This window comes from Macaca mulatta, chromosome 3 (genome assembly GCF_049350105.2).
Source record: "Macaca mulatta isolate MMU2019108-1 chromosome 3, T2T-MMU8v2.0, whole genome shotgun sequence".
Classification (NCBI taxonomy): Eukaryota; Metazoa; Chordata; class Mammalia; order Primates; family Cercopithecidae; genus Macaca; species Macaca mulatta.
Genome location: NC_133408.1, coordinates 8,792,118 through 8,809,454, shown reverse-complemented (window position 1 = coordinate 8,809,454; position 17,337 = coordinate 8,792,118). Strand labels below are relative to the sequence as shown.

General features: G+C 44.2%; 1 protein-coding gene across 3 annotated transcripts in view; it reads right to left on the bottom strand.

The window, feature by feature from the left end:
* The window catches only part of ERG (ETS transcription factor ERG), a 284,991-nt gene extending 268,394 nt beyond the window's left edge, over positions 1–16,597 (bottom strand). For all 3 annotated transcript variants that reach the window (XM_028845324.2, XM_028845325.2, XM_028845326.2), the window contains exon 1: positions 16,236–16,597. The gene's annotated coding sequence lies outside the window, so the exon portion shown is untranslated. The remainder of the gene's footprint in view (positions 1–16,235) is intronic.
* Between the last annotated feature and the right edge of the window lie 740 nt (positions 16,598–17,337).

The window sequence follows — 17,337 nt, the reverse complement described above, 5'->3', positions numbered from 1 at the left end:
GGCTTGTAAGATAAAGAGGTGTCATATAAATAAGTGTGTAGGCATACATTGGAATATATCATCTCATCTGACCCTGCTACCAAATAAACCACAATGTGATTTTGCTACTGTGGAATCCGCTGTGAAACCAGTCATATTTCGAAGAGGTATTTTTAGTGGTTTTTAAGGGCAAGCATTCACAGACTTCAGATCTGGGTTCCACGTGACCATGACAAGCACCTGGTCAGTTCTGCTGCTTGGCCTCCAAATTCGATCTGTGGATCACCACTGACTCAAACTAACTCTATCTGTAAGATGATTCAAAAGAGACAATTTGGAAAAACAGAAGGGAGGAAAGACTGGAGGAAGAGTGAGCTTTTACAACTAAACAGTATTTGCTTGAATTTAAACATCTCTTAAAACATAGACAAGAAAGACAAAAAGCATCAATGGAAACATATGTCCCTTTTACATTCCAAATACAGGCCCATAAGAAAGCAATAAGCAAAAGGAACAGCTGGGCTCCGTATAGCCGACTTGTTGATGTTTAATGCGGTACCGCTCTGATCTCACCCCTCAGATAGAAGCAAATGCCCTAGTGATGCCCCAGGAAGGCGTCTACCAGCAGAAAATACCACCGCACCTCCTATATTCTGAGCTGGATGCAACCATTCTCTTAGAAACCTACTCTTAACTGGGTGTGGTGGCTCACGCCTGTAATCCCAACACTTTGGGAAGCCAAGGAGGGCGGATCACTTGAGGTCAGGAGTTCGAGACCAGCCTGGCCAACATGATGAAACGCTGTCTCTACTAAAAATATAAAACACCTGTAATCCCACCTATTTGGGAGACTGCGGCACAGGAATTGCTTGAACCCAGAAGGTGGAGGCTGCAGTGAGCAGAAATGGTGCCACTGCACTCCAGTCCGGATGACAGAGTGAGTCTGTCCAAAAAAAAAAGCAAAAACAAACAAACAAAAAACAGTCTTTGTGCCTTCTGCACTCATGGTGACATTCTTTACCATTTAATTTCCCCTAGAAGACAGGGCATTGCCATACAATTACTCACTTGAAGATGAGAAGTGGAGGATTTGTTAGGACTGCAGGTGATGAGGAGGGACTCAAACAGAATGTTAGATTCTGACCAGTCTGCACTGGTTTCACACACTTCTTTCCCTTCCTAAGAATCTGCTTTTCCCCTCGTGTACTTTTGCCTGTTTTTAGTATCATTGGGTCATTTCTAGTAACTCTGCTTAAGCGATCCTGTCAGCTACAGGGCGTGGGTGGGTTATTCAGCTCTGCCTCACAGAACACTCACCCTCCATCTGAGTCAGTTGCCTTTTAATGGGAATACTATTCGCTGATCGTGTTCATAAAAACATGGGCCGGCCCGGTTTTGTTTCTCTTGACAATGGCCCAGGTGTTTTTCTCTTCTGATTGAGCTTTGGGTTAAGCTCAGCATGTCTTTGTTGTTGTTGTTTGTTTTATTCTATTTCCACTTTTACTGGAGGGGAAATATCAGAGTCAATGTGATCCAGCTGCTGCACGTCAGCTCCGCCACACAACCTGCACTGTTACATCCAAGGCGTGCAGGGAAAAGGGTGCGTGCTCAGGTCCAGGAAGTGGATAAGGGCAGCCTCTCCTATCAGCTCGCCGGCCGGTGGATGCCAGCCTCCATGCCGCCTTGCTCTCTCTAGGCTACTAGTTTTTGCAACCTGCTTTTGTCCACTCGTAACTTTGATAAGTACTGTGTCACCTTCTCACACGTGGAAAACGTATGGTCAGCGATTCTGCATGTTCAATGGTGCCTGAACAACACGAAGGAGAGCTGTCATTCATCTTTTGTTTTCTCATTACCAGTTTTCAGGCCACGTTCTAAACAAGGACGACAACCGTCAGAACATCATTCCCTGGCATCCTAATCCTTGCCTACTTCGAATCTCCTCACCACCTTCAGTCCTTTCTAAGATCACGTATGGGCATCCACCGTCTTTTTTCCTAAACAGAATATTTTGCAAAGTTAAGTATCAGCATTGCGTATTTAAGCCATGCATCCTCAAGGAAGCTAAAATTAGTTCTTGAAGGATGAAAAGAGTCTTATTCTTTTTCTGTATAAAGCACAGACATACCTAAATGTAGACATACGTATATGTATAATGCAAAGTACTAAAACAGTGTATCTGTGGTATTAAATTTCCATGTGAGGAGGGACAATTAGGAAAAAAAAATAAGAAAAGGCTTTTTAGGAGGTTGATCATGAAAAACATGGTTGAAAAACACTAATTTAAGCCTAAATGTAATTGCATTACAAAATGTCACTACTTCTTGCTGGTTTTGGCACCAGTGCCTCAGGTGACACAGAAATACTAAGTTTTCTTTTATTCTGATATGCTTAAGGTATCCCCAAAATGATTTATCTATGGTGGGAATTGAAAGGGTTATGTTGCACTCATTCACTCTTCAACAAGTCACATACACGTCACCTCCTATTTTAGAAGCCAATGGGTGTAAAGCACAAGAAATCAAACCACTGAAAAAACGAAAAATAAAAAGGAAAGAAATAAAGACTCCGCACTCTGACACAGATGAAGCAGATGATTATATTTATTTAAAACAGCGACTTATTTTTTAATGTTTATGCACTAAAGATTTCTCAGTTCATAATTTCTTATTTCATGTTAAGCATCCAATGCAGTAATCTTTGCTTTGCAAAGTCCATTACAAACAGGCTCGTGCATTCCAGAAAGGAAGCATGCATTTAACTTTCTCAAATATATAATAGGCAATTCTTTTTTTTTTTTTTTTTTTTTTTACTTGCTTGGAGCAAAGACTGAAAGCAAGTATTTAATCTCGCTTCCTTTGCCAGTGCAAACGTAACTAATTCTGATCCTCATTTCCATTTCTTCTTTAATCTTTTTAAATCAGGGTTGGGCCAGCATTTATTCCCACCCTTTTGGAGAAGTAGCCTGTTATTTCAAACAGGGCTGTGACACTACTGCACGTTGTCCTGACCAGCACTGTCCGGGTCCTTGCTGGAGAAAGAAATGGAGGCATTTTACTCACAATCACAGAGCTTATGTATGCAAGCATCACAGAACGCAAAAAATAACTTTGCAACAATCTGAAAGGGTAATTTATGGAGTGTGGACAGTAAATGGGGTATGTTTTCTATCCTGAAAATCCCAGACGAGGGCAGGCTTATGAATAATTTTCAAAAATCAGGAAGTCTGTGGAAATCCCCGCTGTCTTATAAAGATTGCACCATGCTCATCGCATCTCCCACGGCCTCTGCCTCCTCCACCTCTTCCGAAGTTCCTTGGTCCTGACTCCTAATGGCAAGGGCCAAAGAACACAGGCACCTGCCTCCAGCAAATCCACTCCGATTCCTCCTCATTCCCAGACACAAATTTCCATGAAAACCAGACAGAAGACAGAAAGCAGGGGCAGGATATTCCAAAAGCACTTCAGATCTGCAGCCTGATTTCATTAGACTCGCTGGCTTGTTTCTTTTAGTCCCTGGGTGTGTTGACTGCAGGAGAAACCTCACTAAAGATGACACTTCAGAGCTGTGAGTCCGAACACGTAAGGAAGGACGTGCCCAGGCAGAAGGTCTAGAAGCTCAGAGACAGTGAGGACGGGGCCCTGCTCAGCGATGCTCAGATGCCTTTATGAGCTCACTGTACTGGGAGTCACTTGCCATTTCTCTGAATCCACCCACACATCCCTATAACATATGAAAACTGTTCAGCCCAAAGGAAAAAATAAACTCGACGGTTGTCATTAATCCAAGTTTAACTAAACACAACAGTTTCCAAGAGTACATTTCAGCCATTTCGCACCCGTGGACACCCAACCTGAGACGCTGATGGGGAACGGATGTTTTGGCACCACTGAGGGCTGAGGCAGGCAGCACCCTGGGGGTTTCTGTCTCCCCTGTTGCTCTGCAGCTGAGAGCCACACCCATGAGCTGATGACGTAGCGTTGGTCTCAAAGGTCTTCCTTGATGATGTGGCAAAGCTGCAAGGCCCAAGCACAGAGGTACCTGGACACCAACCCTTCCCTGCAAGCCACACGGCCAGCCGAACGTTCTGGTTACCAGGGATGAGATGCTTTTTCTGACAAGATTTTAAGCACATGTGGCTTACATCAATGTGGTCTCGTATTCATTCTGTGTTTAGACCACTTGCCTCGCACGTTCTCATATTTACACATGTTCACTGAACGTAACCTCAAGTGAATTGTTTAAGAAGTCTTAATGGGCTTCAGACTCCTCGAATATAATTTAGACTTTAAATTAAATTTGTACTCTGATAGGAAACTACAATGCTTGAATGCAGCTTATGGCATCAAACGGACGTGCAGGAGGTCTTGGAATAGAATTTCAGTTACTTCTAAACGGCTCACACCTGTTGGCCCACATTCCTTATAGGACGAAACAAGATTCTACCACAAAATCCAACTCACTGCCTGCATTTGAAAGCTGGGGAGTCTACAGTACACAAGATAAAGTCTTGCTGTTCCATTTGTCCTTAGATGACCCTACAATGATGCATCGCAACACACCAGAGACATATAATGCTAGACGCGAGAACACACAGCCATGCTCCTTGGTTTGAGCTTTCGGGTTTGGTGGGGTGTTTCAATAAACCACAGTTTTCCTTCTCCTTTACTGTTTGGTTACCAATAATTGTGCTGCATTAGGCATAAAATTCAATATGGTGATTAGAGTCTAGAGAAGCCACACTTATTTTATTTAGCAGTTTTTGTTTTATTTTATTTTTACAGTAAGCACTGCCCACCGGGAAAAATAAACCAAAACAGTAAGAGTGAAATTCTCTTAATAGGCACTAGCGATAATGAAAGCAAACTTACCTACAAGGAACCACAGATGAGAAATTTGCTAGAGACCAGCTACTGGAACTAAAAACAAATCTCTTATTCAGGAAAATGTGAATGAGTAAGAATCTGCTAGTGAAGTTTCTTACTTTGCACAAAAAATTAAATGAAATCTTAACTTTAAGAGTAGCACAGGCTGGGCATGGTGGCTCACGCCTATAATCCCAACACTTTGGGAGGCTGAGGCAGGAGGATTGCCTGAACTCAGGAGTTCCAGACCAGCCTGGGCAACATGGCAAAACCCTGTCTCTACTAACAATACAAAAAACTAGCCGGGCATGTTGGCATGCACCTGTAGTCCCTGCTACTCATGAGGCTGAAGCATGAGAATCACTTGAACCCAGGAGGCGGAGATTGCAGTGAGCCAAGATCGCACCACTGCCCTCCAGCCTGGGCAACAGAGCGAGACTCTGTCTCAAGAAATAAAAATTAAAAAAAAAAAAAGAGTAGCATAGTTAAAAGGCTAATGGTTACTCACTGATGCATCACATATAGCACACATATAGCACATTGATAATAACAAATGGCATGTGAGCACTATGGATTGACTTCAGAAGACTTTGCCATAAGCTTCAGTATCACAAATGAAGGGAAAGGCCTGCGTTATGTGCAACTTGTCATGATCAAATAGTGTGAATATGTCCTTGTAAAGGTTAATTCTGTAGCAATACATTTAGTTGATATGCTTTCTTCCTCTGGGATGCTGGCACTTTAAGAATGCCGTTCTTCAAAATAATCAATTGTATTATTCTCAAGAAACATGCAAAATAAGAAATTTGTCATCAGGCTGGAATTACCTTTAAATAGAAGATATTCAAATAGCATTTTTATGCATGGAGTTGTCGCAGCATGATTCCAACAAAAGCCGTACTATTTGTTACCAGGCATACAAAGTTTTGGCCTGAAAATCGGTATTTTATTTTGCCCTTTAAAAGTATGAAGTGACTCAACAGGAAATCATACATACATTTTTCCCTCCAATGTAAAAACTGCAGATTTAGTACCGAACACGTCACGTTGGCATTCAATTTTCTATTGCTATCATATCTGGTTCCTTAGTGACATAAGATCACAAAACGTCTACTCCTGTGGCCAAGTTACATAATAGACGTTGTGGTCACTCATTATATCAAATTTGAATTCCTGAGCTAAACAGACCTGCACTGTTCAGCATGGGGCCCACTAGCCACATGTGGCTATGGAGCCCTTGAAATGTGATCAGTCCAGAGGGAGAGGTGCTGTAAGTATAAACTACACAATGGATTTTGAAGATTTCATATAGAAAAAAATAAAGTCAAACATCTCATCAATATTTTACACTGATTACATTTGAAATGATAATATTTTCAGCATGTGTTACATAAATTACATTATTAAAATTAATTTCACCTGTCCCTGTCTTTTTTAATTTGGCTACTGGAAGATTTAAAACTACCCCTGAGGTTCACTTTCTATTTCCTTTGCCCAGCACTGCTAGGACCTTACACGGACTCTGCCTCCACGTCCCTCGCTCCCTTCTGGTCACTTCCGTAACAGGCCTGCTGCTCTGACCAAGATAACTACATACAGCAGAGTCGCATGGGTGGATCTCAGTGTCAGCCTGCCTGGTTCTGATGCTGCACTGGCTCCCACTACTGTGTGACTCCAGGCAAGGTGCTCAGCACTCCTGAGCCTCACTTTGCTATTCTGGAAAATGAGGACGATTAGAGCACCTCCTACAAAGAGCCACGGTGAAGATGGTCCTGGCAACATGTCTCCTGTGGCTATACCATCTGATGAGTGAATGTCACCTGCCACCTTCCACAACATCACACTTCTCCCTTCCCTTCCATAAGATTACTTTCTTCCTTACCTCTTAACTTTACACCTGAGATATTGAAGTAGGTGTCTGGTCCGATCCCTCCAACACCCCAGAGGGTTTGGTCAGTTTCCACACTGTGTGACCCGCTCCCAGGTAACATAACACTTCCACCCTCCAAACACACCAGTGGGCCTGACTCCCCCACCCTCCTGCCCACTGCTATCTCTACCATCCCTGCCAATCCAGATCCAACATGCCACGGCACAGCTCAAGGGCCTCAGCCTCCAGGTAGCATGCTGTGATCCTCTGATCTTCCTATGGAATGGCGTCGATTGCTTTTTGATTGCATGATTCTATTTTATGTTATGTATACTCTACTTTGTTCCCAAAAAGGGACTCAAAGTGGTCTACAAGGGTATATGCAATATGACAAGGTTGTTTAAAATTCAGAAGCAAAATAAAAAATAAAGATGAAGCTAAAGGGAAACAAAGGTAAGAACATAAACTCGAGCTAAGAATGCAATGGCCTGCCAGGCAGGCCTCAGGGTCTTATATATCTGCTGGAGTTGGGTCATTCACACGTCTCCAGATATTGAAATACAACCAAATGCACAGACAATGACTCCTGATGCTAAGGCTAAAAATGAAATCCTTCAATGATTTCATAAGAAAGAAAGACCTGAATGCCCATGAACGGCCCCACAGCAAACCCAGTGCACTGCATGAGGCTGTCTCCCTGCTCAGGAACATCTCCTCCATTGCCACACAGTCTAGAGCCCTGTTCACTGCCACGCTGGCCCAGTCCAACCAGGTTGTCCCACTGAGGATGCCACTCTTGTTGGTGTGTGAACTCATCTCCTTCGAGATTTCATGACGCGCACGTTCACCCCCTTTCTAGATTTCATGACACAAGCATTCACCCCTTTTCTAGATTCCATGGCAAGTATGTTCAACTCCTTTCCAGATCACATGGCATTCGCATCCACCCCCTAGATTCTAGATTCCATGGCATGCACATTCGCCCACTTTCTAGATTCCACAATGTGAATGTTCCCCTCCTTTCTAGATTCTGGGGTGTCAATGTCTGCCCCAATTCCATGGCATTCTTGCTCACCTCCCTCTCTAGATTCCACAGCATACGAATTCATCCTCTTTCTGGATTTTGCCTCCCTGAAGGCATTACCCAAGGCTTCTGCAGTGTCTTGCATGAAGTCTTACATAGAACATAAGGCAAAAACATGGACTAAATGGACAGCTTGCCATTCCACCATACAGTGTGTAGCTTCTAGCCTCTCTGTCCTTGCATATGCCTTTCCCATGATCTGGAGCACCCCCTCTGCCGCTGGAGTCCTGTACCTTCACCCCTTGAGTCAAATCTGACTGCCCACTGATCTCTGCCTACTCAGCATTCCCTGAATTCTGACGCATTCCACTTGTCCTGCATTAATTTCCACCTGTAGGTATTTATCCTAAGGACACTGCATTTAGAATGTCCTTGCAAGGGGGGATTCTCCTCTCTTCAATTAAACTTAGCTATTTGAAGGAAAAGGGGTGGTAGTTTTGTATACCTGTCAACACAACTTGTGGAAGACAGAGAAATTCAAGCATGCCACTAATTGCTGCAGTCAGACAGACAGGTGGATAGGCGGGCTCCATAGAGGAATGTTCTGGCTTCTCCCACTAAATTCACAGTTGTTTGTCTAATCTCTAGATGTGTCCCATGTCTTAACAGTCCCTGTATGACTTATGCTCCCATCTCTTTTTTGGGACAGTGCTCTCATTTAATAGATGCTCAACATATTTTAATTCAAAAATGTATTTCCAGGTGGCTTAAGACCAATAAAGAAAAATTAATACAATTTAATGCTTACTTTTGCAAAGAAAAAGTTTATATTGATGCTAAATGCATTTACAAATGTGTTCTTAATGTACAAGCAAATACAGCCCTTACTGTGGGTTACACATACTTACGAAATGATTTTATTGACTTACCTTTGGTTTTACAATTTGGCTATGGGGTACTTAGAAGCAACTGCCCTTGTGGGACATTCTGTTTAATCACTTATATTTACAAGTCTTAGAAAACTGCAAAAATATATTCAGTTTCATTAAGAGATATTCGATCTTCAGAACTGATACTATTTCATCTATAAAATCCTTTTATTGACCAGGCGCAGTGGCTCACACCTGTAATCCCAGCACTTTGGGAGGACGAGGCGGGCAGATCACCTGAGGTAAGGAGTTAGAGACCAGCCTGGCCAACAGGGCGAAACCCTGTCTCTACTACAAAAATTACCCAGGCCTATTGGCAGGTGCCTGTAATCCCAGCTACTCAGGAGGCTGAGGCAGGAGAATCATTTGCACCCAGGAGGCAGAGGCTGCAGTGAGCCAAGAATGTGTCATTGCTCCAGCCTGGGCAATAGAGCAAGGCTCTATCTCAAAATAAATAAATAAATAAATAAAATACGTTTACTTTGATACCTCAAGTAGTAATCAATCTCCGTTCTAATGGCAGGGCCTTTAGGTAAGGTTTCCAGAATTGGGGATAAATACTAATAATATGCTGATCTAACATCTCTTCTCCAGAAGACGCCCTAGATTTGATTTTTACTGCAATTATTTCTATTTTAAAATACTGTCATGAAGTAAGTTTTACTGCCACGGTCAAATAGACCAGAAAGTACTTTTCAATACTGAAGAAGAAAATTTTTCCTCCACTTTTGCTTATTCTGTCCTCTTGCTGCTGTATCTTGAACTGCAGAAAAAGCAAGCCTTGCACAAGGCAAGTTTAAACTTTGTGCAATTATAGACCCAGATTTGTAAATCTGGCAGCAGGCTCACATCAGCTTTGTGAGGTTGGGGATAATTTTAATGAGAATCCATTCAACATATGAAATCTTCTTAGAACGTTTCTCAATTCGCACTTAGTTTCTTTTCAAAATGTTTTTACCTCATTTCCTAATAAAATAAATCTCAGCTTTCTGATACAGTTAATTAAAAAGTTTTATGTTGAGATTGTAAATGTGAGTGGTTTCTGTTTCAAAACATTTCACTTTACTAGCACATGCTTCACTTATTATTTATACTCTGCTTAGATCTCTGCATTTCCCATGCAAAAATCCTGAAATGCACCTCCTTCAGTGCTGAGGTCTAAAGTTTTCCCTTCCTAAGTTGTGCCACAGTCATCCCCTCTTCCTCCCACAGGGCCCTCATAATAGCCTCTTTCACTCCTTCCTCTGAACCCTGAGACCTCCGTTCACTCTCACGTCAAGCAGAATTCCAAGCCTCCTTTGCACACAGAGGTGGGTCCAGGGAGGTCTCCCGTGTTTCTGAAATTCCTGCTTTGCCTGTGCCTAACCTTCCCAATTCTCCCAAGAGTCCTCATTTTAAGAACACAGCATTGCGCTAGCATTCAGCATCTCCCACCATACATGGTAAATGGATAATCAGCTTGATTGCCAGGAAATTCACCTTGCTATCCCCTCTTCTCACCCTTTAGCAACGTGTGTGGAACGCACTTGACTCCGTACAAAATAATTGTGTGTGACAGGTGACATCTGACTATGAACAACTAAAAAGAACCATTTAATCAGGCCAAATTCCCTTCAGGCTTATTGAGGCTTGACTGTGGATTTTCAGAATGTAAGCAGCGCTGTCACTGTAACCATGAAACAGTCATGGTTTTAAGACGTGAATTTTTGGGGGACACCAACATGACCAACAGACTCTATTTCAGCACCCAATTCTTAAATTAGTTAATACACACTTGGGCCCCACTTTTCAACAGAAACACAGCTCTAAGTAAAGGCTGGTACCCAGCTCTGCCCACTCAAATTATTTGGTGAACAGGGCAAATTGGAGGAACTGCAGGTAGTACTGCAGAGTCTGCCTGCCTTGGAGAACAGGCTTTCCATGAAATATTGCTTTAAGGTCCCCAGAGGCCAGGGCTCTCTCCCTACCCTACTCTTCACTGCGCCCCCCGCCAGCCCACACGTGATGAGAAACCACTGCCCCTGCAGAGGCCCCAGCAGCAAGCAAGGGTCTGTGGATGAAAGACAGGAATATTACAAAGGGGTTTCTGGCTGGAGGGGGGTTCCAGGGAGGGCAGAGAGGTTCAGGCTCCAAAGCTGGCAGCAGCCCCTACAGATGGAAAGCTCCAGTGACAGGACCCATGAAGGGACACAGCAGAGCATGTCCCATGTCACTGGGCCATCGAGACATCAAGGGCTGCCTGGATTTCAGGAACTCACATCTGCAAACCAAGAAGGAACAGCAGGTTTCCATGGCCAATTTCAATCAATTTATTAAATTAGGGCAATAGGTAACTAACAGATTTACTAAGATCTTGGGATTCTCTTACTGTCCATCTTAGCTCAGATGGAAAGATTCACAACTCCAGCTAATCTGATTCCAGGATGCAGCTTCTGACTTTGCACAAGCTAATATTTCCTCAAGATAGTCACACAAACCTCCCTGCCAGGCGTGCAGAAAAGCGTGCATGCTCCAATTTGGTCTTTCTTTTACTTTACAACTTTAAGTACTTTAGTGAGCCCCAAGAATGCATAGCCCACTGTTTCCACACAGTTATAAAGAAAATTAACCTTTCCGCCAGTAACAGAGAATCACTTAATGGAAACGGGACGATAGTACTTCACTAAATAAAGCTTCACTCCTTTGCTCCCCTGCTCTCAAAACTGAGGTGCAAATGCATTTCTACACTTTCAGATGAACATTTGGGAACTTTTGCTGAATGCTTACATCTGTGAAAATAAGTTTCCTATTTTTTAAAAGTCAGTCTATATGTACCTGTTTTCTTTCCTGTTCCTTAGAGAGATGGCTTTTCCCCCAGAGTACGTTTTGCAGAGGGAATAATTACTGCAATAATGTTATCCTTAAAAGGGATCACATATAAGACAAAAGCAGGTATAAAAATCTCATTCCCACTAAAACAATTCAAAAATCATAGGTTAGGCTTTAAAAGGAGGCAGCTACAAATCTAGGTTTGAAAAACCTTTAGACACACTAAAGATTTGTCCCAGATCACATCTGATGTCTATTTCTCTGGGATCATAACAAAAAAAAGGTGATAAATTAATTCAAATGGCCTATTTTACACACTTGAAGGATATTTCCATTGTCTCATACAGTCATTCTGAATAGGACAGAGTCGCATAATGAGACTTCCTTTGCACATTCTTCTGAACACGCACTGAGTCAACATAACCAAACCCCTTACTTTCATTGTAAAATTACTGTTTCTCATACGCAATCAGGGTCTCCCAGATTATGACATGCGACCCTAAAAATAGGAGAACTTAAAAGTTAGTTTAAATCTAAAACTTAGACCTGGCGCTCCATTTTTAGACGCACCCTTTAATTTCTTGGTGTTGTCTACATTTTACTTGCACTTAAATTTAGCAAAGTAATTTTAGCTCACCCTCCTTCACTACCTTCACTAGACTTTGCAACATTACAAACACGAAGCATTCAAGCCTCTCCCTTTTTAATATGAAAATGTTTTAAATAAAAGATTAGGTTAAAAGGGGAAGATCTCCCTTTTAACTTTTAACTTTTTCAGCTATGTTGAACTGGTTCAGGTGACAGCCCAGCCATTGGAAAACTCCCGCTGTTGTTTGTTTACAAAATAACTGCTTTCAATCAATCATTGTGAGAGGTCCCTACGCTGACAATGCATAATGGACAACTAATTAACTGACCCCTAATAAGGGTGCGGGAAATACCAGGGAGAATGCTATCATGCAAGGAACAGCAACCATATGGAGGGGTGGCTGGTCACTGACAAGCATGAGCATCCTCAAATACCGCAGTGATTTTCAGAGTTTTCAAAAAGCCCCTACTCGAATGACTGCCACCAAGTATCATCATCATCTGAAACTGTGCCCCAAAGATCTGAACGTCTCTGTCACATCAGCCTATTTTTCTTACAAATGTTGCTCCTAAGGTTCAAATTCAAGGTGTAGAACATGAAACAATAGCTGTATTGTGAAGGACCATGCTCCCTGGGAAAGCCCGAGTATCCTTACACACTGGGGAAGGAAAAAAGAACTCCTTTGCCATCCTCCTCCTCTCTGGAAAACTGCCTCGGACGCAAAGGGTAAAGAAGTAAAGAGGTGACAAAAAGAGACCTGCATTCAGAGAGATCAGCTGTCAATTTAAACTGAGAAGTGACTTGATGTATCACAGAGCTGGGATTTTGCCACCTTGACCAAACTGCTTCCTAGACTCCATAAGTCGCATTTGAAATGTAGGTGGCTCTGTGTCGACACTTTCTCAATGGAGTTCTATGAAATAACAGGCAACACAGACGTTTATTCACTATGACAATGTCTTCCCACCACTCCAGATCCTATGACTGGGGCTGACTTGCTATCGGTTTTTGCCTGGGAATAGGAAACGATTCCAGAAACATTAGCTCTTCTGTTTTGAGAAGAAATAAAACCCGCCTTTTATTTATCTTTCGTTTAAAGATAGCAAGAAAAAAAATCAAAGCCAATATTACTTTTGGAAAAAAAAGTGTTGAAAGTTTCCTATTACCCTACTTACAATATGATACGTTTAAAATATACATAACATATAACATTGTTGAATACTACGTAAGTTACAAATTCCTTTTGACGTCTTTCAGAGATGCTTTCCTTCTTACTTATGTATCTGGGATTCCATTGGGATCTTAGGTCTTACAACAAATAAAATATCTGATTTTATAAGATTAAAAATTCAACAAGGTTTTTCTTTAATAACAAAGCAAAATGTGGAAAGTGGAGGGGGAAGTTCATATACAGGTGTGCATGCAGGCCCCTCACACAATCCCTTCAATAGTAAATGCTAATTTTCTAAATTTTAGCTAAAGAATTCGCATCAGATTAAATTACCAATAATTCCTCATGAAATAACAGATAAATGTGAAATAATATACTACAATTCTACTCTAATTTTTTTAAATAGAATTAAGTAATTATAAAATGTTACAAAAGAGAAGAAACTGAAATTATAAGTGCCACTGGAATTATATATTCCTTAACAAATATCTCGAGATAGATTACCCATTTACTAATTTAGTGTACTTTCCAAAAGCCATTGACCCAAACCGAAGCTAGGATTACCAAATGGCAAATAGCATTTGTGATGTGTGTAGCTCTTCTAAAGCCTTTCTTGAGAATTGTAAAACTTGACATATTAGCCACAAGTTTGCAGAGGTCACCCTTTTTCGGCTAGAATTATAATTTCGATGGTGTAATTAGCTTATTAATAACTTGACACATGGTGAATTAATTTACATGATTGGGTTTTTCACAACGTCTGTTGCTTGATCCTCCTATGGATGAAGGCTTTGAGCTCTGGTCTGCCCCGGGAATGGGCACCAGCCAATGCCGGCGGTGCAAGGGTTAACTTCGGGACTATGACAGTTCTCCCTTCAGGGGCTCTAAACTACTTGGAGAGAATGGAAAACAGTCAAAAATAGTCCCAAAGGTAAATAAACTCTGTGTCCTATGTATGTCACCCAGGGAAAAATAAAATGTGTTTGTATTCACATTGAAAGTTTTCTGAACTACAAAAGCTATAGAGATATGAGTGTGAAACCTGTAGCACAGAGGAATATGTTATTTTGAAAGATAAAGGAAATTATCTTTAGATCAACGAAGAGTTGTGTTAAATCCACATTCTCATTGAAATTGTTTATCCATTTTAGTGGGCAGTGTAGTCTGCTATTAATAACAGCATGTGTCTTGTACTTAAAAGATAATTAATGCCTCTATGCATCTATGCAATATACCATAGCAATAAACGGATAATATATTTCAGACAGAAACGAGGTAAGGCTAGCTGATAAAATAAAGACCATATTTTTTTTAACATGCCAAGTTTTGCAATTAGAGTGGTAAATTGGAGGCAAATCAACATAACAGCTGCAGGCTGAGGAATAGGAAGGTGAGAAGACGGAGACCGAGAGTGGGAGAGGAGAGGGACCGCTCCTGGCGCTGAGAGCTGGTGCCAGAGCCGGTGTTGCGGCGTGTGCGGGAGGGCGCCGTCGGGAGTCATTCCACCATCAGGACCCAGCGGACAGTGACAGCCCAGCCTCACACCTGGTCCCTACTTCAGGCCAAGCGTGAGCTTTAGTTCAACCCTGATTTCCATGCCAGACAAGGACAAACAACCTCCTGGTCGGGGCCCCAGATGAAGTCCCTGCGGTGTGCTCTCCTGGCCCTTGTCAATTTCGGGGTGCCTCCTCATCTCCATCCGCACCTGACTGCACGCGCCTCCAGGGGACCCCGCACTGGCGAGCCGTACCTCCCGGCCAGCGCCCCACCTGTCCCGGCGCCGTCGGAAGGGCCCTGCAGAGTGCGCCCCTAAGGCCACCCCGCTGCCTTCGTCCCCGTCCCCGCAGCCGCCGTCGCCAGGGCGGGAGCCGGGCAGGTCGCGTGGGGCGAGGGACTTACCGAGAGGTTAGCGCCGCCGTCGGAGGAGGGCGTGTCCCGCACGTGTGTGTCCGCGCGTGTCCGCGCCCGCGTGTGCCCGCGCGCGTGCCTTGGCCGTGGGCGCCGAGCCGGGTCGCACTAACTCCCTCGGCGCCGACGGGCTCAGCCCATGGTTTGGGCGCCGGGCTCAGGGAGGCTCTGGCTCCCGCCAATCGCCGAGCAGGGCGACCGCCCAGACGCGCGACTTGCGAAGCCGGAGTGCGCGCTGGGGGCGGGGCGGGGCGGGGACGCGTGGGCGGGAGTGCACGCGCGTGGCCAGGTGCGCGTGGGTGCGAGCGCGCGGGAGTGTTCGAGAGCGCGCGTGTCCGTGTGCGCGTGGGTATGGGTGTGCTCGCGTGTCCGTGCGCGCGCCCTCGGGCAGGTTTGGACACTACGCGCCCTGCTCCGGTTTAGGACGCGGCCGGCGGCTCCGGGAGGAAGAGGAGGAGGCGGAGGAGGAGGAAGAGGAGGAGGCGGAGGACCAGAGACTGGGACGGCTGGAGGAGAGAGTCCGGCCCCAGCAGGAAAGGAACCCAGGACGCGACTACTGGAGGGGCGAGGAGCAAGGGAAGGACCAGAGGGGAGGAGAGGGGGTCAGGGGAGGGAAAGTGTGGGAGGGGGAGCCGCGGGGGTGCGCGCTGCTCCTAACTCGGGGTCGCTTTTAGCGAGAAGTGATGTTTTTCCAGCCTCAGTGAAAACCGTTACAAACACTGAAAATGGTAAAAGTGAAAACGGTTGCGACACTAGACGTTTATAAAATGACCGCGGACTGCCCTCGATGCTGATGAGAATTAGGAAGACGTCGCGCGGAGCGTCCGGAGGGAGAGGCGCTGTGGCCCGGACCTCGGTCGTGGGGAGGAGCCGGATGCAGCCGCCGGGACGCGGGGATGCCGAGGGGACCGCGGCCTGGTCTGACCGACGCACGCGGTGACAGCCGCCCTTGGGAGACGACGGCGTCTGCAAGAAGCAGCCTCCAAAGGGTGCATCCAGGAGGCTCGGCTCGTCTGCGCCCGAGGCACGGGGCTAAGCCCCTTCCAGATGTTTTCGTTTCTACGCGAATTCCGACCTCAAAATCGAGCTTACCTGAGTGCTCCTCTTCTCTCATGTCCCTCGGGGGCCGTCACGACCGTCCCGGAGCGATCTCTAGGAACCTGTCCTGGAGCGATCTCTTGCACACTCTCCCCATTCCGACCAAGTGAAAACTACCCGTGTCCCTCCCTCTCCAAACTTTAACAGCCAAGAATTTCAGCAAACAGCCAGAAAGAAAGCTAAGTCTCCCCCCGCCCCCCACCCCAAGGGAAGGGAGGGAATAAGCACTCCTTTAATTTGAAAAATAATAATTAAAACTCCCTCAACTTTTAAGGCCGAGCAACATAATCTATTAATTGGTCGCTATTAACATGCAGTTTTATTGACCATAGCACACAGAAGTCTGATTGTGAGGGAGGAGTGTTTTCAATGAAAGTGGAGTTATTTTAGCTGCAGACGTGTTTACATTTCTGTGGTTTAGTCTATAACTTTCTCTTTTTCTTGCTTCAGAATTCTGCTCCATGAAGCAAAGCCCTTAGCTCCCAGACATTCCAAAAAGTCTGCCAAAATAATAGAAAAAAAGAGAGGGAAGAAAAAACACGCGGAGACCCCCAAGTCTGGGTCAGGCTCAGGGTTGGATGTGGGCAGGGTGAGTGTGCCCCCTCCCCGCGCACTTTCCAGTTATGAAAAAAAAAAAAGTTTCAGGGCTCCATTTCCTGTTTGCTGGGGGAAAAAAATAAAATGGACTCAAGCAGCTGAGTTTAGAAACCGCCTTTTCCAGTACCTATAGGTTCTGAGAGGACCTTTAACCCTAGAGATGCCAAAATGGGCTCATTAAAACTTGAGACTCCAGTCAAGGAAGGTTTTCCCTTGTTCAGATGGACAGCCTTCGTGAAACTACAAATGCATTCCTAGGAAATTTCTTGAACAAACAGGCACACCGTGGTAGTTGGGATACAAGCCCACTTCTCCATAGGTGGCCAAGAGAAGATATCAATAAAAATAGATATTGAAAACAGATTAAATTTCTGACAAGCATGCATCCTTTTTTTTCCCCCTGAGGTACAAAGAGCAGAATGTATATTTAAAAGGGGTATTTAGTAATAGGGTCTTGTCAGTTTATACACTCTGCTCGAATCGTCATTTGCAAAGTCGA